Source organism: Colius striatus, chromosome Z (assembly GCF_028858725.1).
Source record: "Colius striatus isolate bColStr4 chromosome Z, bColStr4.1.hap1, whole genome shotgun sequence".
Classification (NCBI taxonomy): domain Eukaryota; kingdom Metazoa; phylum Chordata; class Aves; order Coliiformes; family Coliidae; genus Colius; species Colius striatus.
This window is the reverse complement of record NC_084790.1, coordinates 109,329-131,381: the sequence shown is the minus strand read 5'-3', so window position 1 is coordinate 131,381 and position 22,053 is coordinate 109,329. Positions and strand designations below refer to the sequence as shown.

Here is a 22,053-nt window from a genome sequence, read left to right as displayed (position 1 = left end):
TCAGAACAGACCCTACCACTGAGCCCTGGGGAACACCACAGGTGACTGGCATCCAGTGGGACCTCACTGCATTCCCACCTCTCTCAGAGCCTGGCCATCCAGAGAGTTCTCTCTCCATTTCTCCATTTAGTGGCTCCAAACACCACAGTTTTGCCTGTCCCACCCTGTCACAGTCTCAGTCCCCTTCGTCTCCACTGTGCCAGCAGCATGTGGGGAGCCCCAAGCCCTGTCCATATGCCTTGCACAGGTGTAGAGCTGTGCTGGGGGTGGGGCTGCAGGCCCCTCCATTCCTGCTCTGCCCCAGCCAGCACTGAACCAATCCATCAGTTTTAGGTTGCCATCCCCCTATCCTAGGAATTCATATGTTCACACATTAAAATATTTTTCTTTATCTTTTATCAACTTTCTCCCCCTCTCCAAGTCGTTATGCATGGAGATATGCTGAACAGCTGCTTCCAAAATGATGGGCTAAACTAAGAGATACCTGAAACTTAGACCTGTGTTTCCCTGAGCCCTGAACATTATGAGAAGCTGTTGTGCTTTCAAAAGCCCTCGCACCAACAAAGAGCACACAAAAGCAGATACACTCTACAGTGGGGGAGGGATGTTCCCTTATAGAGAACAGCTTACAAAGGGAGAGGAAACCCACAAAAAAGTGCAGAAAGCCACTGAGACTGTTGCTCTCTGCTGTGAAGACAAGTAAAGGGTGAACGGCCTTGTTTTTGCCCTCCTCACCCCAGAGGTGTGACTGTCACACATGCTCTGGCACCCTGTGCAGCCTCTTCATTGTGCTGCTGAGAGTCTCCCCAGGAACCGGCATTTTGGAGCCAGGAAAAATGACCTTCACCATGACTGTGCCAGTGTGTGTCCTGCTAATCCAGTCAGGTTGGTATATTTGTGCATTTCCTATTGTCTCTCACAGTTTCTAGTAGGCTACACAGAGGTCTGGGCTGACAAGGTGGAGAAGGGGCAAGGGAGAAATGCAAGAGGGGTCATGGAGGCAGATACTTGAACTTTACTTTCCTTTGGAAAGACAGAAAGGTTTGAGGCAAACACGGCCTAAAAGACAGATAAAGTGAGAGAAGGAAGCAAGCTGCTCTGCAGACATTTCTGCCTGTGTTGCAGGTCTTGTTGGAGGTGATCCCCCAAAGCAATTCTCCTCTGAGGTGTCAGCCACAGTTAGGCAGTGCGTGGTTCTGCCCTGCCAGTCCTGCAGCGAGGACAGGGACAGCAATTTGAATGTCTTCTGGTGCCAGCAGCTCGCATGGCAAACACTGACATTTATCCTGCAGGCATTCAGATCTCAAGGGAATGACAAGTTCCATGGGGGCCAGTTCTCCATGGTGGTCTATGAAAACAAAACATCCCCTTAGAAATACTGATTCTGTCCATTGGGGGCACTGGGGTTTAGCACTGTGCTCTGAAACACCACGTTAAGATGAGCCCCATTTCCACTCGTGCAAAATCTGCATTGCCAAGAACGTCACAGGAAGGGTGAGGAACAGGAAGGTGAAGACAAAAGCAAAGATGAAGATGATGATGAAGTTACCCTGTGGTTGTGATTATTGTTTGATGGCACTGAGAACCCAAAGGTAATTTGGTTTGGACAGCCCAAGGACTCAGCTTGGCTTGTTCTATGGGGAAAACAGAGAGCCTCCTGCAGCCATGTCATGTCTTATGCAAGACATTTTCCCACCAGCACCATATGAACTGCAGTGCACAGGGCATCACCACACTGGATCGGGACAGCTGCTTGTGTCCTGGCAGGAATGACAGGAAAAGATACTCAAGGGTGCCCTGGCAATTCCAACGACTTTCTCTTTACCACCTCAGCTTTTGGGTTGGCCCAGGCCAAGGAGCAACAGGAGTGTACGCACTGTGCCTCGGTCCCCGCGGGCAGGGGATGGGAGCTGGTCAGGGCGAGGTGTGGCTGCGGGGCACGGGGAGAGACCCGCGAGGGGCCGCTGCGGGCCGGCAGCCCGTCCCTTGAGCGGGGCCGTTCGGGGCGACCAGCGGGCACGGCGCCGGGCGCCGCGCTCGTGCTGTGCCGCCGGCCTGGCCCCGTGTCCCGCCCCGCGCCGCCCCTGCCTCTGCGCCCGGGGGACCGGGCGGCGCCGGCGCGGCCGCGGCGAGGGGCCGGGGCGACGGGGCGGGCGGCAGCGCGCCCGAGCGCGGCTCCGCTCGGCTCGTGTGCGGCCCCGCCGGGCCCTTGGTTCACTGATGGCGGCCGGGCTGGGGCCGTGGCTGCTGGCCTTGGCCTTGGCCGCGGGGCCGGCAGGTGAGAGGCGGCGGGCGGGGCGGGCAGCGAGCCCGGGGCGGGGGCAGCCGCAACGGGAGGGGGAGGAGAGGGAGAGGGATGGGTAGAGAGAAGCCGGGAGAGGTCGAGGGAGAGGAAGAACGAGAGGGCGAGGGAAGCTTTCGGTGCCTGGCTTGCCCTTGCTCTGTCTCTAAGTGCCCTGCGGCCACAGGACTCTGCCGGCCACTTCTGTGCAACGCGCACGGGGACAGAAAATCCATCTGAGCTCTAACAGAAACCTGCCAGCGTCACAGCACAAGGTGCAGGAGGTTTGGAGATGGTGAATGCTCAGGTGGCTTGACACTCTTCCAAAGGAGAGGGAGAGAGGAGCCATCACTGCACACCACAGGTGGTTTTGGCTGTTTTACAAGAGCTTCTTTACTGGTACTGCCAATTTCCAGGCAGGCACCAACCTGCCACTCATCTGGTGCTGTGCACTGGGGCTGGACACTGCTCGTGGGGCACTGCAGCCCATCTTGAAAGAACAGGTTTAGCAACGGCAGGGTAGGGGGCAAGTCCCATGTGCTTGTGAGAGGTCCTTGTCCCTGCTGTGCTTATTCAGAGCCATTCTAGGGACAGGAGAGTGAATCCTTCACCATTCCTGGTGGGGAAAGACAAAGGGCTTTGTCCTCCAGATGCAAAATATTCCCTCTCTGAACAGGAAAATCAGGAAAAGCTCTTTGTCTGACTGAGAAAAGGAGGGAGGGGACCATGGTGTCTCCTTCCTTGTAAGCCCTGATTTCCTGGTGCCAGCTCTACTTCTCAGCCCATAGTTGTCAGCTGGGCTCAAAGAGGATTTAGTCCTGCTCCTGATGCAGTGCCACTGCAGTGTCCCCCCTAGCATCGCTCTGACCTTTGCTGAACGTTGCAATGACCATGGCTTGTTGTTTCTTACTGTAGCTGTCACTGGCCAGGTGGTCTTGAAGCAAGACATGAGGAGCCTGGCTGTGCAAGAGGGAGAAGCTGCCACCTTCCGCTGCAGCATGAGTGGGGACAGTATGAGCAGTTACTTCACGTTCTGCTACTGGCAGGAGCCACATGGCACCCTGGACTGGATTTACAAAGACGGTAATGCCTATGGAGAAGGTTTCCAGTATGGCTTTAATGTCTCAGTGGTGAGCTCTGAGAACAGATGCACCCTGCAGATCCAGGCAGCAAAGCAATGGGATGAAGCAGTGTATTACTGTGGTGCTAGTCTCACCCTGGTGTAGCTCTGCAGCAGCATGGACCAAAAACTGACTGCCACAGGAGACAGACTGCTCAGCATTTCTTTCCAGCAGCTGCCAAGCAGAGGATGGTGTCACACAATGGCAGGTGCAGGAAGCAGATTTTCGGCTTGCTTGTAGTGAAAAGTGGTGAGCAGAGATGTGGGTGAAGATCTGAGACCGTTTATGATGCGGGAAGATGTATTCTAGGAACTTGAGAGGCTGAATGGTGAAGTGCAAGTTAGTGCACTCTGTCTTTACCCTCAGCCATATATAATCCCTACAAAACCTAACAGTTTGTGTACATTGTCTCTTGTCTTGTGACTGAGCTCTACATAAAAGAGCTCAGGCCTGTTTCCCTGCACCCTCCCTTCATACATTTCTGTATATCATTGAGATTTCCCCCTAAGCTTTCTCTTCTCCAGGGGAAAGAGTCCCAGCTCTCTCAGCCTTGCTTCATGTCAGAGGTGGTCCAGTCCCATTATCAGTTCCTTGGCCTTTACTGGTCTCTCTCCTGTATGCCCAAGCGTCTCCTGTCCTGGGGAGCCATGAAGTGGACCAGGGACTCCAGGAGTAACCTCACCAGTGCTGAGCACACACAGACACTGAATCCCAGAATGGTGGGGGTTGGAAGGGCCCTCCAGATCTCACACAGCCCAGCCTCCTGCTAAAGCAGGTTCCCCTCGCTCAGGGGGCACAGGAATGTGTCCAGGTGGGTTTGGAAACCTCCTGAGAAGGAGCCTCCACACCCTCCCTGGGCAGCCTGGGCCAGGGCTCCCTCACCTCAGCACCAAAGGAGTTTCTCTCCTGTGCCAGGGGTACTGCCTGTGTTCCAGCCTGTGCCCGTTGCCCCTTGTCCTCACATTGGCCACCACACAACAAATACTGGCACCATTCTCTGAACACCTGACCTTTGGGTATTTAGAAGTGTTGATAAGGCTGATGGGAAGCATCATGTCAGATTGATTAATGTTGACTAACCAGGTGGGCTTTGCTAAATGTGTATCCCAGTGTTTGAAGGTCCCACCCCCATTGCTCCCAGTGTGGTCTTTAACAGTATTGTTTGATTTTCCTGCATGCTGGTGCATGGCAGGTGATGTGACAGACCTACTCAGTGCTGTGCTCTTTGACCCAGGTATCCATGAAGTTGTTCCAGAAATCAGCTCTGTGGTTTGACTCAGTCTTTTCTGGGGTGCCGTGTCTCCATAAGGCTTGTTTTTCAAGGCCCAGGATAGTGTTCTGGGCAATGGACATGGCATGGGATATCTTTCCAGCCATTGGGCTATTACCTCAACCATTGTAAGCATATAGAATTGTAGAATCATTTTGGTTAGAGAACACTTTTAAGATCTGACCCAACCACTAAACTGACAGGAGTTTAGGACCATTAAACCATGACCCTAAGCACTTAATCTACACATCTTTTAAACACCTCCAAGGATAGTGATTCCACCACATCCTTGGGCAGCCTGTTCAAAAGCTTGACAGTCCTTTCAATGAAGAATTTGTTCCAATGTTTAATCTAAACCTCTATTGGTGCAACCTGAGGCCATTTCCTCTTGTCATGTCACTTATTACTTAGGAGAAGAGACCATCTCCCACCTGGCTACAACTTCCTGTCAAGCAGTTGCAGAGAATGAGAAGGTTCCTTCTCACCCTTCTTCAGGCTAAGCAGCCCCAGCCCCTCCCCAGCACCCTTGTGCTCCAGCCCCTTCCCCAGCTCCGCTGGCTGGCTCTGGCCATGCTGCAGCCCCTCAGCGTCCCTCTGGCAGTGACACTCAACACAGCCCTGGAGCTGCAGCCTCACCAGTGCCCAGTATAGGAGGACAAACACTGCAGTGGTTCTGCTAGCCACACTCTTTCTGATACAAGCCTGGATGCTATTGTTGCTTTTGGCCACTTGGGCACACTGCTGGCTCCTGTTCAGCTGCTGTCAATTAACACCCTCATGTCTTTTCCCTCTGGGCAGCTTTCCAGCCTCTTTGCCCCTGTCTGTAGCACTGCCTGGGGTGAGTGTAGTGACTGAGGCTCAAGGAGAGAAGATGTAGGCAGAGCTGGTCTGTAAGTAGAGAGAAACTGCAGAGAGGTGAGAGCAAGTGGCTCTGGCCCTGTGGGCTGCTCTGTCCGTGGCATTGTTCCCCGTCACAGGTAAGTGAAAGGAAGGGGTGATGCCTCCTGGAACCTGAGCTTGCTGCTGTGCTCTGCAGGGCTCTGTGGAGCTATGCTGGCTGCTGCTCTTCTTTGTGGGAGGGATGAGGGAATAAGGAGGAAAAAACTCTTTGACACAATAAAGGAAACAGCAGATGAACATGCTGATGTTAACAATGGGAAATACAGCAGCAATGGTACTAAAAACAGTAGTTAAAAATGAGAAATACACCTTTGTACTTGGTAACAAGAGTAATGCAAATGAACTCATTGAGTAACACCGTGGAACCATGCAGATTTGTGAGTAGGATGAAATAATGCTCTTTCCTTTTGTGTCTAAGAACTCAATTTGAGGATGCAGAACCCACTCCATGAACAAAGTAAGAAGCCAACTTTAGTCAGTCATAACTAGATATTCCCTCTCTCCAAACCCAGCCAGAGGCGTAAATAATCAAAAGCCCAAAGGATAGCTGACATTGTGGTCAAAAGCAAAGAAACTGCGGGGGGGAGAAAGGTGCATATAATCAGGAAAAGAATTTCAAAACCCTTATAAAAATAAACAAGAAGCAATAAGAGTCAAATACCTGAGTACATAAGCAACTTTAGCCCATCCAGGCAGAATCCCTTAAACCTCTATCAGCTAATCCAAAAGAACCTTAACAATTCATAAATGTTTTTTTTTCTTTATTTAACATGAAAACAGATTTTGAGAACATAAATACTTGAAGGCCAGGAAGAATTAGGAAATTTAGAATGAAGCTAAATAGAAGATGTGTAAGATTGGGGCAGCTGGTCTGCAGATAATTTTAAATTCTTTAAAATATTTCACCCTAACTCTCTGGAAGTTTGTTATGTCTCTGCAGCGCTAACCACTCAAAAGGAATAATATTCTTTTTTTGATAAGTATGGGCAATGTTTCAGTGAGAGTTTGATACTGCCATATTTGCCAAAAAAAAGAGCAATGCTGATAGTGTTATTTTTAGGGTATAGCAACCTCTCTGGAGCAGTATTAGAGTAGCAGAAGTACCAGAAGTAGAATAAATGTAGAGGAAGACAAAAATAGCATCCAGCTCTTCAAAGGACATGAAAGAGGAGACATCAGCTGGCACTGAAAAAAGTGTTTTTGTAGAACTGCCTGTGTAGACTACAAACCACAGTGACTGCAAATGACTGAAACACTGCACACAAATTGTCTCACTCACTGACTTGACTTCAAGGCAGAAATGTGGTGCCCTGTGTAGCCTTCTTTTCCTCAGACAGCTGTGCACATACGCAAATTTAGTTCCCAGATTAACTAGAACAGCAGGAAGACCTTTCTATGCCAGTGCAGTTTCTTCATTCCACATTATATATTGGATCTCACAAGCATAATACTTGTACAGCAGCTCAAGTTGAGCAAAGGGGAAATATTCTACTGTATTTAAATGTTTCCATTTAAGCTTAGAGTTATGTTCTTCTCTGTCTTAAAGCACAGACGAGGTAAGATATACTCTCTCTTTTTTGACAAGATCCTTTTAGCTTTGTATCCAACAGTAGCCAATAGCAGATGTATAAATAATAAGAACTGGAGACGGGAAAGGACACTTCCCACCAGTGATCTCTCAGCTACTACACATCAGAAAGAGGATTTTTGAGTCACAAACTGTTCCCTTTGCCGTTTATTAGTTTATTCGTTATCATTTTTGCGTTCTGCCACCTTTTCTTCGCTTACTGCATTGTAAAGATGAAACATTCTTGAGCTTGGAGGAGTTAATCTCTGAAAATCAAGCAGCTCTAGAACCCTCTTCTGTCCAAGGCCATAACCTATGGGATTCTTTCAAGCTGGAGAGCCCAAATTCTACCCTCCTGAAGACCAGGGTTCCAGACCTGCTTTTTTTGCATTACTTTCTCCTCTCTGGATCCTGAACTCAAACACTGCACAGTCAGTCTTTGTGTATGAACAATCATTTTACCTACTTCCTCATCTTAAAACAGAATAAAGACTTTCTAAGGCACCAAAGGACCCTCAGACAACTACTCTTAGAGCGTAAGTAAGGCACATTCCTCACGCTCCTGAGAACTGAAACCAGATTTGAGGTGAAGCAGATTGACATAAATGCTTTGAGATAGCACTAGTAGTACCGATTTTTCGTGTTTCTTCACTGTTTACTGGTGTCATGTTTTTTTTATGTGGTGTGCACAGTCAGAAACCGCTCAAGAAGTCACGTGACTCTCTTATCCAAATTCTACTTAGTGAAGAAGCAGGAACAGACTGTTTTTACAACGAAATATCTCACTGTGAGGGCCAATGTAGCACAGTGGTATAAACAGCATAGGGTCCTGTACAAAAACCTGGAGGAAGAAAAAAGGCAACATATTTTGGTGAAAAAAAAAGATGGGTGGGTGAAATGATTAAGGAGACAAATGCAACATTCTTTTAATATTTCAATTTATCCTGGGGATTTAGAGCTCAAAGGGTTTCTAAAAGATGGAAGAAAGGGAGAACTTGGAATTTCTGTACTCACTTTGAAATCGTTGAACTATTTACTTATTGTTTTTCCCTTTCCAGTTTTGGAAGAAAACTTGGCTCTGGAAAGCCTCCTGGGGTTGCGCCTGTGGATGATTAGGACATGTATCAGGCTTTTCAACTTCCGTTTTTACAACATTTTTGCATACCACAAGGAGAGAGTGATTTATTGCAATGAGTACTACCCGTGTGAGACAAGCTGATCTTTGGAAACAGGACGACTCTCACGGTTGAACCAAGTAAGTGTCATTATGTTATTTGTAAATATTTTGTTAGTGTGGGGGAGGAATCTAATGGTTTGGGTTCACTGTAAGATTTTTCTGCTGCAATAATCTCTCTGTTTAGGAAGGCTGCCTCTATATATTGTTACTGCTCCATCATCCCCAGGCACTGGATGTGCAATACTTAATGTGTTGTATCTTATATCCCAGTCTGGATAGGACTCTGGCCCAAATTTACTGTGAAGGGTCTTATACCCCAGTGGGTTTTCACTGCCTCATTTTGAGCATGGTATTGCCATTTCAGACCTTCACAGAAATGATGGTGTGATGCTCTTGTTTCTCATGTAGAGTCCTGTATGTACATAAATCCCTTCCAAACACAAGGGGTTGTAGGAATTTGTGTATGCATTTTCAGATAATGCAAAATAGTGGGGCTCAGTTGAGGCTTCTGGGGTCTGATAAAGAAATAATTCTCTTTATCAACCACAGTTGCACTGTGTACATTTACTCCTGCTGAAGATGTTTCCCAGTGCATTATGCTAGAGGAGCAGCTTGCTAGTATATTGACTGTTTAAAAATACTGGAGAACAGAAACCACAAAAGGCCCCTTCTCAGATAACAAAGAAAGCACAGGACTAGCAGACTCTGGCAGAACCATGTTACAGCACCTGGAAAGGAAAGGTATGTGGGGGGGAATTGCAAGATGAGCCTTTTTTGATGTATGTGTTTAAACTGTGTATTATGACTCCACTTGTTTTTGGGAGCAGGACTGAACTGACCGTGGAGCCAAGTAGGTATTCTTTATGTATTAACCTTGTCTCAGTTGTTCTTGTTTGGATTTTTACTTTTATTCCTTTTCTTCCTCCTTAAGCTCAGCCAGTGACTCCCTAATGCTTTAAAGTAGCTACTTGGACTTTAGGCTATTTTTGTGTGAGGTTAGATGATTTAAGTATTAAAAAAGTAATGCTTGGGTGGAAATAACGTTTCTGTGTAGGCTGACATTTAAGTTCTTAAGAATGTCTATTATGTCAGAATTAGAAAGACAGCACTGAGACGAGAGAAGAATGATGTGCAATAGCATTGAATGGAATCTTATGGACGTTTCTGTACTAGTTTAATCTTACTAAATAATTCAGAGTTGGGGTTAAACAGAATGGGTCAAATGAATTCAGTGAATGTTTGATTCCTGTTTGGTATCTGCTTGCTGTAGGTGAAGCTGTGTCAGAGTACCACTTGGCTTTCACCTCAGTTCCTCAGTATTGGGATATGGGTGGCAAAGAGAGTAAAATCAGAACCCCTTGATGAAACCTTGAAAAAGCACCCGTATTCAGCAAAATGTTAGCCTTGAAGGATCTCTTGACCAGACTGCAAAGCAGATGCCATGCAAAATTTGAAGCCTAATGCACCTCTTTTTAGCAAAGAGATCCATCGGCATGCTCCTGACAAACTGGTCATGTAAATCTTTTCTTGTGTGTCTAATGAGCTTTCATAAGCTGAGCTCTTTTTTGCAAGGAAGCATGCTGGGTTATTCCCTTTAGTTTCTTGGTTTTATTAAAATTCATGTTGCTAATCTTTTCCTGATATTTGTATGTGGAACCACCTTGGATTCTCCATCTATGATCTGAGGACAAAGATATTTTATTTTTCAATAAATCATAATGATTTGTTGACTATTAAATTGTTTTGTGGCTGCCTGTTTCCTTGAAAGACATCCATTTCAAGTTTAAGAAATCATGTTTCATTACTTCTATGTCATAAGAAATTCCCAGAGAAGCCTGCTGCTGTATAGTTGAAATTAAAGCATTTGCAGTTGTGAAACCTTTATCATTCATGTATGTTGCTTGGAATTGAACTCTAAAATCCTTTCAAAAGTCAAAAAAATACGTATCTAAAAGTTTCAGAGTAACTGTCTGGAAAGATGCATGAGAGAACAAGGACTTCAAATACTCTGAAAGTTTGGAAGCATCTTTCAGATTCTTTCAAAATTCCAGTGCTAGGGCATGTTTGTCATGCCTTGGAGTTTGTTGGTATCTTAACCTTCAGAGGTAATCCTTTAGTGTTATTACACTAATCTAAGGACTCTGGTAAGAAGATTCATTGTCCGTGGACATCAAAAGTTCATTGGCCTCAGGTTGCTCTTCCCTTCGAATCAGCTTATTATACAAATTCTGCATTATACTCCTAACTGGCCCTGCAGCTGTGGGACAAGCAGTATGTCACAGCAGATGGATGAGAAAGGTCACACTTTTTGGAACAGTCACAAGAATTTTTGTTGAACCAGGTACTAGTATTAGTCTTTTTTTCATTGCCTCCTGAATGTGTTGGAATAAGTCACAGCACGTGCAATGTCTAATGAGGAAAACTTTCCCCACAACTGAAAGTTCTTGACCTTTTCAGAAACTCCTGGAGAAGGGGAGATACACAATTCACAGACTTCTGATTGCTTCTCTCCTACTTCCCCATCTTAGAGACAAAAATCCTTCTTGCATCTGAGCATTTGTTATTGAAAAGATCAACCTTGTCCCCAGTCCAGCAGCAGCACTTCATTTCTGCAAATAATGTCACTCGTTGGCGTAACCTTGCACAACAGTGAAGCAACAAACTGACTTATCTTTGTCCTATTACTCTTACTGTGGTTAAACCTTTTAGCCACATCAGAAGAAGATTTGGGGGAGGGGATGGAGAGTTAAGGAAAAACAGTTATTCTCTTGTGTCTCATGAATTTGCAAGACAGTCCTTGATCAAAATGGTATTTTAGGAGTTAAATTGTTGAGAAGGCAATGTGTATTGACTCTTGGAGTGTCATGCATAAAAGTTCTCATTTGCAAGTCCTTATAAAGTATTCACATGTAGGAATGAGCTTCGGAAAAAGGAGGCTGAGAATCCTGTGAAATTAAAGCTCCCATAAAACCCCCTACTCTCTGTCCTTGATCTGATCTTTTAGAAGCAGCAGCAAGAAATAATAAGGGAAAAAAAAGGCAGTTAGTCATTGATAATGTCAGGAACTAGCCACAGATGGAGTATATTTGAACTTTAAATGACAGCACTCAGACAAGTTGGCAATCAAAACAAATCATGCCCAAACAATGCTTTCTCTTTACAGACAGTGTAAGCCGTTCTGACCCACAAGTCATTGTGATGAAGTTAAAGAAACTGGAAGAAGATGGCAACACTGGGAAAGCAGCTTGTTTGGCCAGGAAGTTCTATACAAAGAATGTCACCTTGGAGGTGTCCTCTAATGAAGTCATATATGAGCTAAATACACCCCTTTTGACATCAGAAGGTTTGTACAATACTGTTAAGGTGGTCAAGGTGACAAAAGGCACAGAGTTGTCCTGCACAGCCAAATACGAAGGCAGAGATATTGCAGCCAAGGAAACATTGTCAGGTATTAGTTTTGTGGTATAGCTGCAACTTATCTCTGGAGGCAGCATCTTCTGATGCTTGCTGTTTCTCCTGCTAGTAAGCACTGTGCTGGGTAACCAATAGAAACGGGGACGACATGTAGTACTTAAGCAAGTAGAGATGAAAGATATTTAAAAGGATAAATGGTCTGAACTGTTTAACAACCTGGGGCTACTTTTCTGGGGAGTGGTCGTCTGAGCCTCAGACTGTACTGCCCATGCGTTCCTGTGGAAAGGGGCATATGAACATTGCTTAATCCTTTTAAAAATCTGAATATCGTTTGTAACACTTTTTCATTATCGTGCTACAGAAAAGCAGGCTGAAGAATCAGCAACACAGAACATTTGCAACACCACAGACACCTCTGCACAAGGTTAGTTGCCTAAGTAGATTGTGAAGTTACATTGGTTGGGGGTGAGTGCATGCGACTATATTTTTACAGGGGTAGGGGAATCAAAATACAACATATTCATCAAACACAACCTGCTTTTCCAAGGCAGCTGGTTTAGCAGCAGACAAGCAACATAAAGCAAAACCCAGTGTAGACAGACATCCTCATCCCATGTTGTTGCCACATGTCTCTCTCATCTTTTGATGACATTTCTTTCCCTGAATCTGTGGGGGTTTTTTTTCCCACTTTCTGATGATGTCACAATATCCAAATCTAGACCATGATCTCTCTCGTCTTTTCTCTATCACTGAGCAGATGCTGAAGGAGAGAAAACAAACGTGCTGTCTATGGCTGTGTTGGGCTTGAGAGTCCTACTGGCAAAAAGTATTGCCTTCAGTACACTCATGAGTATCAAGCTGTTCTTTTTCTGAGGTAAGGAAGCAAGTAGCTTGATCTGTAGAAATACTGGAAGCTCATTCCAGGAACGACCCCTTGACTTTTTGTACCTCTCATCATTATACCTCTTCACCTGCTACCTTTAAATAACTCCTGTAGGTTTCTCGAGAAAAGAACAACAATGCTTAATTAAACCTCATCCCCAACAACAAACAAAAAACCCATCTGAAAATCCTCCCATTGTCACTCCCAAACCACAATGAAAACAGCCCCTTTCGTATCCAAAGCTCAGTTCTTGCTCTCTGGTTCCCCAGATTTTCTTTGCGGCAAACTTTCTTTGCCAGAACAGCTCGAGTATTATCGGAAGTGCCTAAGAGAGATCTCATTAGCTATTTCAAGTGGTAGAGCACAAAGCCTGGAGAGAAATGAAGACAAATAAGGGGCTAAAAACAAGGCTCTGAAAACACTAACATGTGAAGCAGTGGGAGAAAAGAGGGGAGGGGGAAGGATTTTTAAATTAAGGTATCCAAAGAGGCACAAAAGATAGTCCAGGCTAAGTTTTGTGTCTATCTGTTTGATCTCACTATCAGACAATGGCATGTAGCCCCCAATATCATTAAATGTAGTTTAAATGCCACTTTTCCGGCTGGTGGGGAAGCAAGGCAGCAGCACTCTGAAGAGCAACTGGAGAGAGCAGGTCCCAGCAGCACAATGGGTCAAACAGCCAATGTCAAATCTGCTGACAACAACCATCCAGAACACAACACAGCACCCTCCCCTTCAGATATTCTATATTGCTGAGTCCTGTCCAGCTAGTGTATTTGATTTTAAGACTTGTAGCTGTTTTTGCCATTTCTTTTTCCTCTGTGAACTGAGGAGACCGCATTTTTCCCTATCCCCCTGCTAAGTAGAAATTGATTACCCCACTGTTCTAGCCTCTGCATAGAAGCATCGAGCTTGCTTCAATAGCTCTGAAAAATATCATGTCCTCACAACCCTTTTAAAACAACATTTGCAGGCATGTTGCATTACTGATGTATTACTGCTGAGAGAATTCAGGCAGAGTAGATGCTATTTATAGCTTCAATTTTTTTTCAGATGGCTTTAACACCAACAATTTTGTAATGTAGATGAGAAGACCTGTGTTGGAACTGAAGTGATACAGTTCAGTCAGATAATGTTCAGTCTTGGAAGCATTTATTTATTAAACCCGCATTTCTTCTGCAAAATGTGTGGCAAATAGCATTTTAGGTTACAGAAGTAGTGACCAAAATAAAGTTTTACTAAGCCTACATGCTGTGGTTTGTTCTGTGCTTTTTCTTATGAACTTGGGATGGAGATTGCTGAAACACAACTGTCCTGATGACCAGTCAGAATAGACATTCAAATGAGATCTAGTCTTTCAGATGCATCTTTCTTTTGCATTGTGAGACACATGTCTAAGGAGCAACCAATTAAAAGTTTGAGATGAGGGTGAGGAAGGAAAATGCACATTTCAGAAAAAGCATGCTGTTTTTTTACACTCATTGGTACTAGGAACAGGCCAAGAAGAATTAATGAAAGGTGGTGTGATGGAAAGATATTTTACATAGCAACTTGGTTATTATTCAAAAAGGCCCCAACACACACATCCCCCAACACCTCTTTCTCTCACAGGCAACAGACAGGATGCTGTGGTCAACATTATGACTAAGTTACAACACACGAGCCTAGATCCCCCTTGTTTTGAAAGACAAGTTAACCACATCCTGAAGGGGAAATAAGGCTTTTCATATATTGACTGATCTACTATTGATGGCTTTGAGGCAGCTTCTACAGAATGCCTAAGTAAGGTCGGTTTAATTAAGCTTTGTCAGGTTAGTCAGTCCCTGCACACACCTAGATGACTCTCACTATATGAAGATGATGAGTGAAATTTGCATGGCAAATACAAAACCAGCATAATACTTTAGTGCATTCTACAATCATAATGTGTATCAGGGGAAGCCATTCACTAGCTAGTTTTTTGATCATGGTTTTCTGATGTCTCCCTGAATCTTTTTGTCTTGCACTCCACACTTCTTTGCAATCTCTCAGGGAAGACTCAGACTGGGAGTGCCATTTCTGCGTCTCTGTGCAAACTATGGAATGACATTTTGCTGGATATTCCTCAGAACTCCAAACAAGATGTGGAGAGATGATAGAGCAGGTGAGTCACAGCATCTCTGGGAAACTGGGCTTTTAGCTTTACAGCTGCTGTTGCAGGACTGCCATCAATGTCAAATGACAAAGACATGTAGGGCCTATATCATGTTTGGCATCTTGGAGGAGGATTCCTTCTGTGTACATTGTTGATCCTAGATATTTATCTATAAGACATGAAAAGGAGAGACAAGCTTAGGATGTCCAGAAATCTGTTGCAGCGGGGCAGATGAAGTTCCTGGTAGCTTCTAAGTTCAAGATCCTTGCATCCTCAGGGAGTTCAGTGTCAGAATTAGTGCAAAAACTTTTGAGAATACTTGGCGCAATCTGTACAGAAATTCACCTCTTTAAAGCATTCCAGTGTCAGTCAAGCTGTTCGAGACAGAGAGAGCACATTATACACCTTTCCCTACTAAGTATGTGGAAGAAAATATGGCTATTTTTAGTAACACAAAGTGTCATTGCTTTAGTTTTTCTGAGTATTTCTGTGTCTTTGTACATCTACTGCAATAAAATTGCATTTTGAAGAGAGAGCTTAAGGCACCAATTTCACCATCAGCACTTTTACACAAAATGGCAATATTTACAATCCTTAATCAAATTGTGACATGTGACAGCTTTCTGCAAGGTCAAGTAATTTTGTTGCAGGCTTCAAATAGTGTAGTAGACTTGGATTTTATTCTTTATTATGTCTGAAAGACATCTAAATATCATTATTCATTTTCATCTAAATATCATCATGGTCATTTATCTGCTAGATTTAATTTAACTGTACAGTAACTTCTGTAGCCAAGCTGCTCAGAAAGTTACTTTGCTTTCCTGTGGAAGGGTCCATTATAATGATGATATCTAGATTTCAAGTAAAAATCTAAACTACTTTGCTAACTCCTGAATAATCTTCATTTGGGCAATGCACAAAGAGAACATCATATTTTAGGTAAGTCGAGCTGTTTTACGTTCCTCTCAATAGCATTTCAAGTACTGTTCAATTTTGTCAACATCAGGAAATTTTTAAGTTGTGTTTCTGCTTATTGCAATTTTATGGCTGTTCTGCTCTTCTCTATTTTAATTACCTTTTTTGGCATTGTTTTCTAATTTTAACTTATTAAGATATGTATGGTGTACTTAGCCATTTTTTTTTTTACCCATTGGTGGTCACATCCCGGGTCGGGAAGGCTTCAGACCTTTTTGAGCTGGATGAAGCATTAAATCCTTATCACTGACAATGTCTTCTCATGGTTGAAGTGTGCATTTGTTTTCTGAATGCTACTGAGCCTCATGGACATTTTCTGCCAAAAGTTTACAGCTCGTTGTATCAAAATGTTCTTGTTACTACTCTAAGCAATGCCAAACTGCATGAGGATCATAACGAATAAACAGCTTTCTGTACAGCTGAATCCTTCTGTTTCCTCGTGCAGCATAAAAAAATGTAATATGATAAAGATACTCCTGCATTCTACTGGGCATAATATGAGCTGCCTGTTGTGTTTCCCCAAAATACAGAAAAGTTCCTGGTAAAATTAGATACATTGATTTGAACTGAGTTTCCTGGTCTCTCCTGCTGCCTAGTGGTCAAAGTGTTTATTGTTCTCAGAACATTTTCAGTTTGATGAAATCCAGTAAATAGGTCAAATGGGGAAAAAAAAAAAAAACCTACAAAACCAACCAAAAACCAAACCCCCAAACCTCATAATAAGTGTTGTCGCTGCACCTGCCACAAATGAAACTGCGCACTTCATTTGCATTCTTGCCTTGTCAGCTGGTGCAGATGAAAACCCTTGCTATGCAATGTAAAAGCTTTAGAACACCCAGTGCCAGAAACGCATAAGTGAAAGAAGATGAACAGCAGAACTGAGATCCAAAGAAGCTTTATTCCAAGATACCAGCTAAACCAGTTCTAGAGGTGTGACTTGTAACAGAAGAAATGGAGTAGAAGATGGGAAACACCTGCAGCACTGCTCCTGAAATTTATTAGTGTTTCTGAGAGAGCTCAAAGCTGTAAGCCATTGAAGAAACTCGGTGCCAGAATGCACTTAGGATGGAGAAAAGATGTCTTGCTGGATTAAGGGATATGTTTGTGCCCTGAAAAGCTGTTACATCTGAAGCAGGATAGAGTTTTCTAAGGGCAGGGATGGAGGATGCCTGAAATGGGAAGGAATGCAGTCCAAACTTCCTCCTTGCAGGCTTCAGGCAGTGAAGAGGCTGATATGGAGATAGATGGATTCAAGTGCCAAAGTGTCTGATGCCCTGTGGTAAAGAAGTTATAGGGCAAGCTGATGCATTTAGGAAGGCTACAGAGGAGATGTGCTCTTCGGGTGAGGCTCTCTGCTCCTTCGAACTTCGAGGGTTTCTGCAGATACTTCTGACTGTGGAAGGACCAGTCCACGTTAGTTCTGTCCATGGACTTGGCTGTTTCTGGAAACAGGTAAGTCTGTTTTCTGATGGCTGGGAATTTTGCATGCCACACACCTGTGTATATAATGCTGCTTTAATGTCATCAAACTGGAAATTCAGATGTGCTGCAGTCACAATAGTGGTTATACTGAGGGCTGTGCTTTTGAGCAGATGTAACCAGGTGTAGTGGGATGATCAAAGGGTGGGCAGATGTTAAAGGATTGGCCTTAGAGATGGTCACTTGCTGTAGGACTCTGGTAAAAAGAATATGTCCAATATGTGTGAAACAAGAGAGAGAAATTAAATTCCTTGAAACCTCTAATGCAGAGGTCTGACTGACTTAGAAATACAGAATGGGTCTGTTCTTGCTTTGAATTCTGTTCCATTTATATGTTTGATAGTAGCATCAGGGAGAGAGTTTCTGTTTGGGAACAAGTTAGTGTATCTGGAGCTCTGGGTGAGGTGTTTAAAACTGTTCAATGATTTAATCTGCTGCTTCTCACCCTGTGATGAACTGGGCAGTTTTTCCTCCTCACATCTCTGCCAGGATTTAGTTGAAAACCTCTGACTTCTCATAGGGATTGCACACACAGAGCAGCTTGGAAAGCTGATGATTTTATATATAAATCATTTTTTGCATGGATGGAATCAAAAGTTTCCCACAACTAAACTGAAAATTTGAACAGCAATAATCACTCCCTTCTTTACTTCTTTGCCTCCATCCTTTCCTCTTCCTTCACTGTGTTGTGCAATATCTCTGAAACCTGTGAAAGGCAATAGAAGTAAAATTCCAAATAACACTGTGGCTGACACAGATAACGTTGATCTGCATGTGGTAACAAGGGATATTTGAGTTTGGTTTATTTTAGTGAGGTGGTGTTACACAGTGATGCCAGGAACTGGAAGGGAACTGCTGTACAGAAACCACATACACTCTTTAATTCAGCCACTATAACTCAGAGTGAAAAATAATCCTTGCTGTGTTTCTACCCAAGTGAAAATCTGATGAGCTGCTGGTTCTACTATTTTTATTCTTTCCTTTTCTGTGAGTAAATTTGCTTGAGACTGTTTGACTGAAGTGGAACTGGTTGGCTAGGCTATACTGGAATATAACATTCTTTAAATAGAGGCCCAGGTATTTTTTTCAGCTGAGTCTGAATATCCATTAAAAATGTTTTTCTTCTCTATGGAGCATGACACAGAAAGAAAGATTGTGTTAATGATAAAAGTAAAACCTTTAGAATAAATATTCCTTTTATTCTAAAGAATATCTGCACATGTTTTAGAAGAGTTACAGCAAAATTGTTTATTTCATCACAATTATGTCAGTTACCTTTTCTCAGTGGTTAAAAATGTGGCTGCTTTTTGAGGTGCTGTTCATTTTAATGTTTGGGTTTTTTCATGACTTTGAATATTTAATCCCTGTCAGGTTGACTTAAAATTAAAATTACCAATATTTCTATGTGACAGTTAAAATCCATAAGGTGTGATAAAAACACCTAAAATTTCAGGAGGAGAGGGAAGTCGTATTTTTGTAAAGGGCAGAGCTGCTGTGAGCCTAAACAGTGATTTGTGGGTGGAATATATCTAAGAGTGCATTCAGGTAAGGTGCTTGTTTTCAACTAGAGAAATATGAGGAAAGAATCTCCAAGTGCCTTGCTCCCATTTAAAATTCCCAATCATAAAAAAAAAAAAAAACAGACAGAAGCACAAATTACTTCACTGCCAACTATAGAAGCCAATTTTGTGAAGTAAAAGGAAGATAATCAGTAAAATCCTGCTTGCAGTAGGTTCTTTGAAAGCTATTATCTAATATAGTGATAAGGCAACTTCCCAGAGGCAACATTCAAAACAGAAAGTGCAGCCAGATATGAAAGATGGGTGGGAAAAAACACAGCAATAATTATGTCACTGTTCAGTGAATGGGGAAGCTTAAAACAAAAGCAAACAAAAAGCCCCCAAACAAGAAACCTGAGGTGAAGAAATGTCATTGTTGTGTTTAGGCTGTACTGGATGATGATTTTTAGACAAATTTGAGGTGAGGGGCCTCAGTCTTACAGACTGGTGTAAACTGGGATAACATAAGCACTAAATAAGGTGGATGGAGGAAGTGCTCCTGTCGTGCTTTTTCTTACCCATCTTTATGGTTACATTTAATTATTCTGGCTCCTATACTTGCTGTTAGCATAGAAGGATGTGACTACAGTCCCTCCTGTGATAGGTATGAGATGGGCTGGTGAGGTAGGATCTCACAGCAGTGGTATTCACCATAGCAAAATGTAATGCGAATTTTTCCTAGAGTTTTGATCTAGGGAGCCTGATAAGAAACATCCTGGGAGATCCATGAAAGTTAAAATTAAAAATTTTAAAAACTTCTTTACAAAAAAAAAAAAAAAAAAAGTTTAAAGAACTCAGAGAGAAGTTCAAAGTTAAAAAATTCTTTTGAGTTCAAGCTTTTTGGTAAAGGTCTTTATCACGATAAAGCTCCATAGATGCCTACTGAAAGCTGGCTTCTGTAAAGGGGACAAGGCTGTCTGCTCATCCAGGTGAGTGTCAGAAATAAGCACCTCAAAAACTGAATTTCATGATGCTGTCAGGAGCTTTAGCATTTAGGGATTTACAGGTAATTTCTTACCCTAGTGAGAAACTTTCCACTGTCTGTGTTTCCACAGTTAGTGGCTGTGCCATATTTTGCATAAAGAGTAAGAGAATGTTCATCTTGAAATTGTCAGACTTGTGAGCCCAGGCTTACTCCCTTTGACACAAAGCATTCAAGGTGAAATCTGCTAGCCCAAGGTGGCTTTGCTTCTGTCTCTCTCACTGTTTTTTGAAGGTTTTTTTCTAGATTTAAGAGCTTCAAGATGAGAATTGTGCTTGAAAATTGCTTGTGCTTTTCTACTGATTATAGAGGGAACTAGGACATCTGTACTAAGTTTCGGTAGCTCACATGTTTAGGATATGTTTCTGTACTGTCTTGAGACATCTAATTCCCTTGAACATGTAGCGCACCCAGAGTGTCAATTTCTTTGCACCATGTGAAGGGAAAAAAACAAAAGATTTTTGTCTCAGCAGACAATCAGACCTCTGATAGGAGCAGGGAAGAATTTAGTGTTTTCCAGAAGAAACCGCTTTCATATATTTCCAGATGACTTCTAAAAGTCAGACAAAAAGCAGGTTTCATTTGACTCATAGGAGCTCAATATTTTGTATTAGACTCTTCCTGCCTGTATGATTGGATATGACACAATCTTTAAACAGGAGTGGAAGCAACTTGCTGCAGCCTGTTCTGTTTTGGCAATGTTCACAGGAAGCAGTTATCTCTGCATTTTAAGCCAGAACTGACCATGTGTTTGCCAGAAAATAAAGTATCAGTAGAAACTAAGTTCACTAAAGTTTTTGTTACTGCCTATACCATTGCTCTGAGTTCTCTGCAACTGGTTATTCACCTTCAGGAACGGAAATAAACTCATGGTACAATCAGTTGTTTTGAGGACTTTTTCCCCCTAGTGGTGAATTGCCTTTCAAACATTTTTACAATTGAAAGTAGATGTGTAGGTGATGTGTAGTGATGTTTACTCCTTGGTAAAATAAATGAGTTTCGAATTTAAAGTGGAAAGAAAGGAAGAGGCACATACAATTACATCTTAGCAGGTTAAGGGTGAAGTTTTCAGTTATGAATCTCCTTCAGTAATAAACGATGGATATAATAATTTAATACTCACGACTGTGTGTAGTTAACTTCTCAACTAGGAGAGGAGGAGTTACAAAGACAAACGCATTTCTGTATGTGATTTTTGTAAAGCACTTGCTGGCTGTGTCAATGCAGGAAATGTTGGGAGATTAACATTTGGTCAAGGAACAAGAATTGTTATAAATCCAAGTAAGTGAGAAGTGAAGAATTTCATGACCTTCTGCTTCCAAAGTTCAGGTTCTCATATCAACCCCGTTTTACTAATGATACTTTTGTGTGCTTTTCTTTTTCTTTTTCTTTTTTTTTAAATAAGTGTATTTAATTTGCTTGAAAGTTTAGGAAATCTTGTCTCTGTTCTGGTGAGGATCCATAAGACTGAAAAACCTTTCAATATTGATTTTATTTTCTTTTTATGCCAACTCTCCATCCTCCCAAATATTCTGTGTTACAAGGCCAGTGGTGTGGAATGATCAAAGCTTGTTTATTCTTTTAAAACGAGTGTGTTGGCATAATAATGGTTTCAGAGAAGTGTTGTGATGATGAATACTATCCTCTTTTTGTATCCATGCTTCATCAGCTTAAATGGAAGAAAAGCCCTAGTGAAATGTAAAACCTGTGTGCTTTTACAGACGGGGAAATATGTACTAACAAGGACAGGAAAGTGTTACTTGTTGCCATTTGTGATAAGATTTGGTTTAGCAAACATTTAACCAACATAAGTAAATTTCTGTGGGTACAGTCATCAGGACAGAAAGACATTTTGCTTTATACTGGCTCCTAAAGGTTTTGGAAAGGTGTAATCCAGCGGTGATGTGGAATCTGTTACATTCTTCCTGTCATGATTTACGTAAAGCCCCTTGTCACAGTGTGGCTGCTGGTTATGGAAAGTTCACTTTTGGTGGAGGAACTTGCCTGTTTGTGCTTCCCAGTAAGTCTTCCAGTAAAAGCTGTGGTCTCAGACCATAGTGTGCACATCTTGAATCCAGTGAGAGTCCATTCAGTGCAAGCCCTTTGTCCTCAGCAGAGTTGCATGTAGAAGTGTGCTTTGGTCACAGAGGTGTTCTCCCAGAGCATGTACACACTCATCAGATGAATTTGGATTCATTCTAGAAGTGTGCAACAGGATAAATCAGACAAGCTAACTTCAAAGATCAGTTAAATTCTGTTCTGCCCTTGCAATTTCAGTGAGGTATTTTATAATGGAGATAGTTTTGTATTC

General features: G+C 42.9%; 1 protein-coding gene across 1 annotated transcript in view; it reads left to right on the top strand.

The window, feature by feature from the left end:
• Positions 1 to 22,053, top strand: part of LOC104557688 (M1-specific T cell receptor alpha chain-like) — a 50,417-nt gene that overhangs the window by 7,151 nt on the left and 21,213 nt on the right. The window lies entirely within an intron of this gene.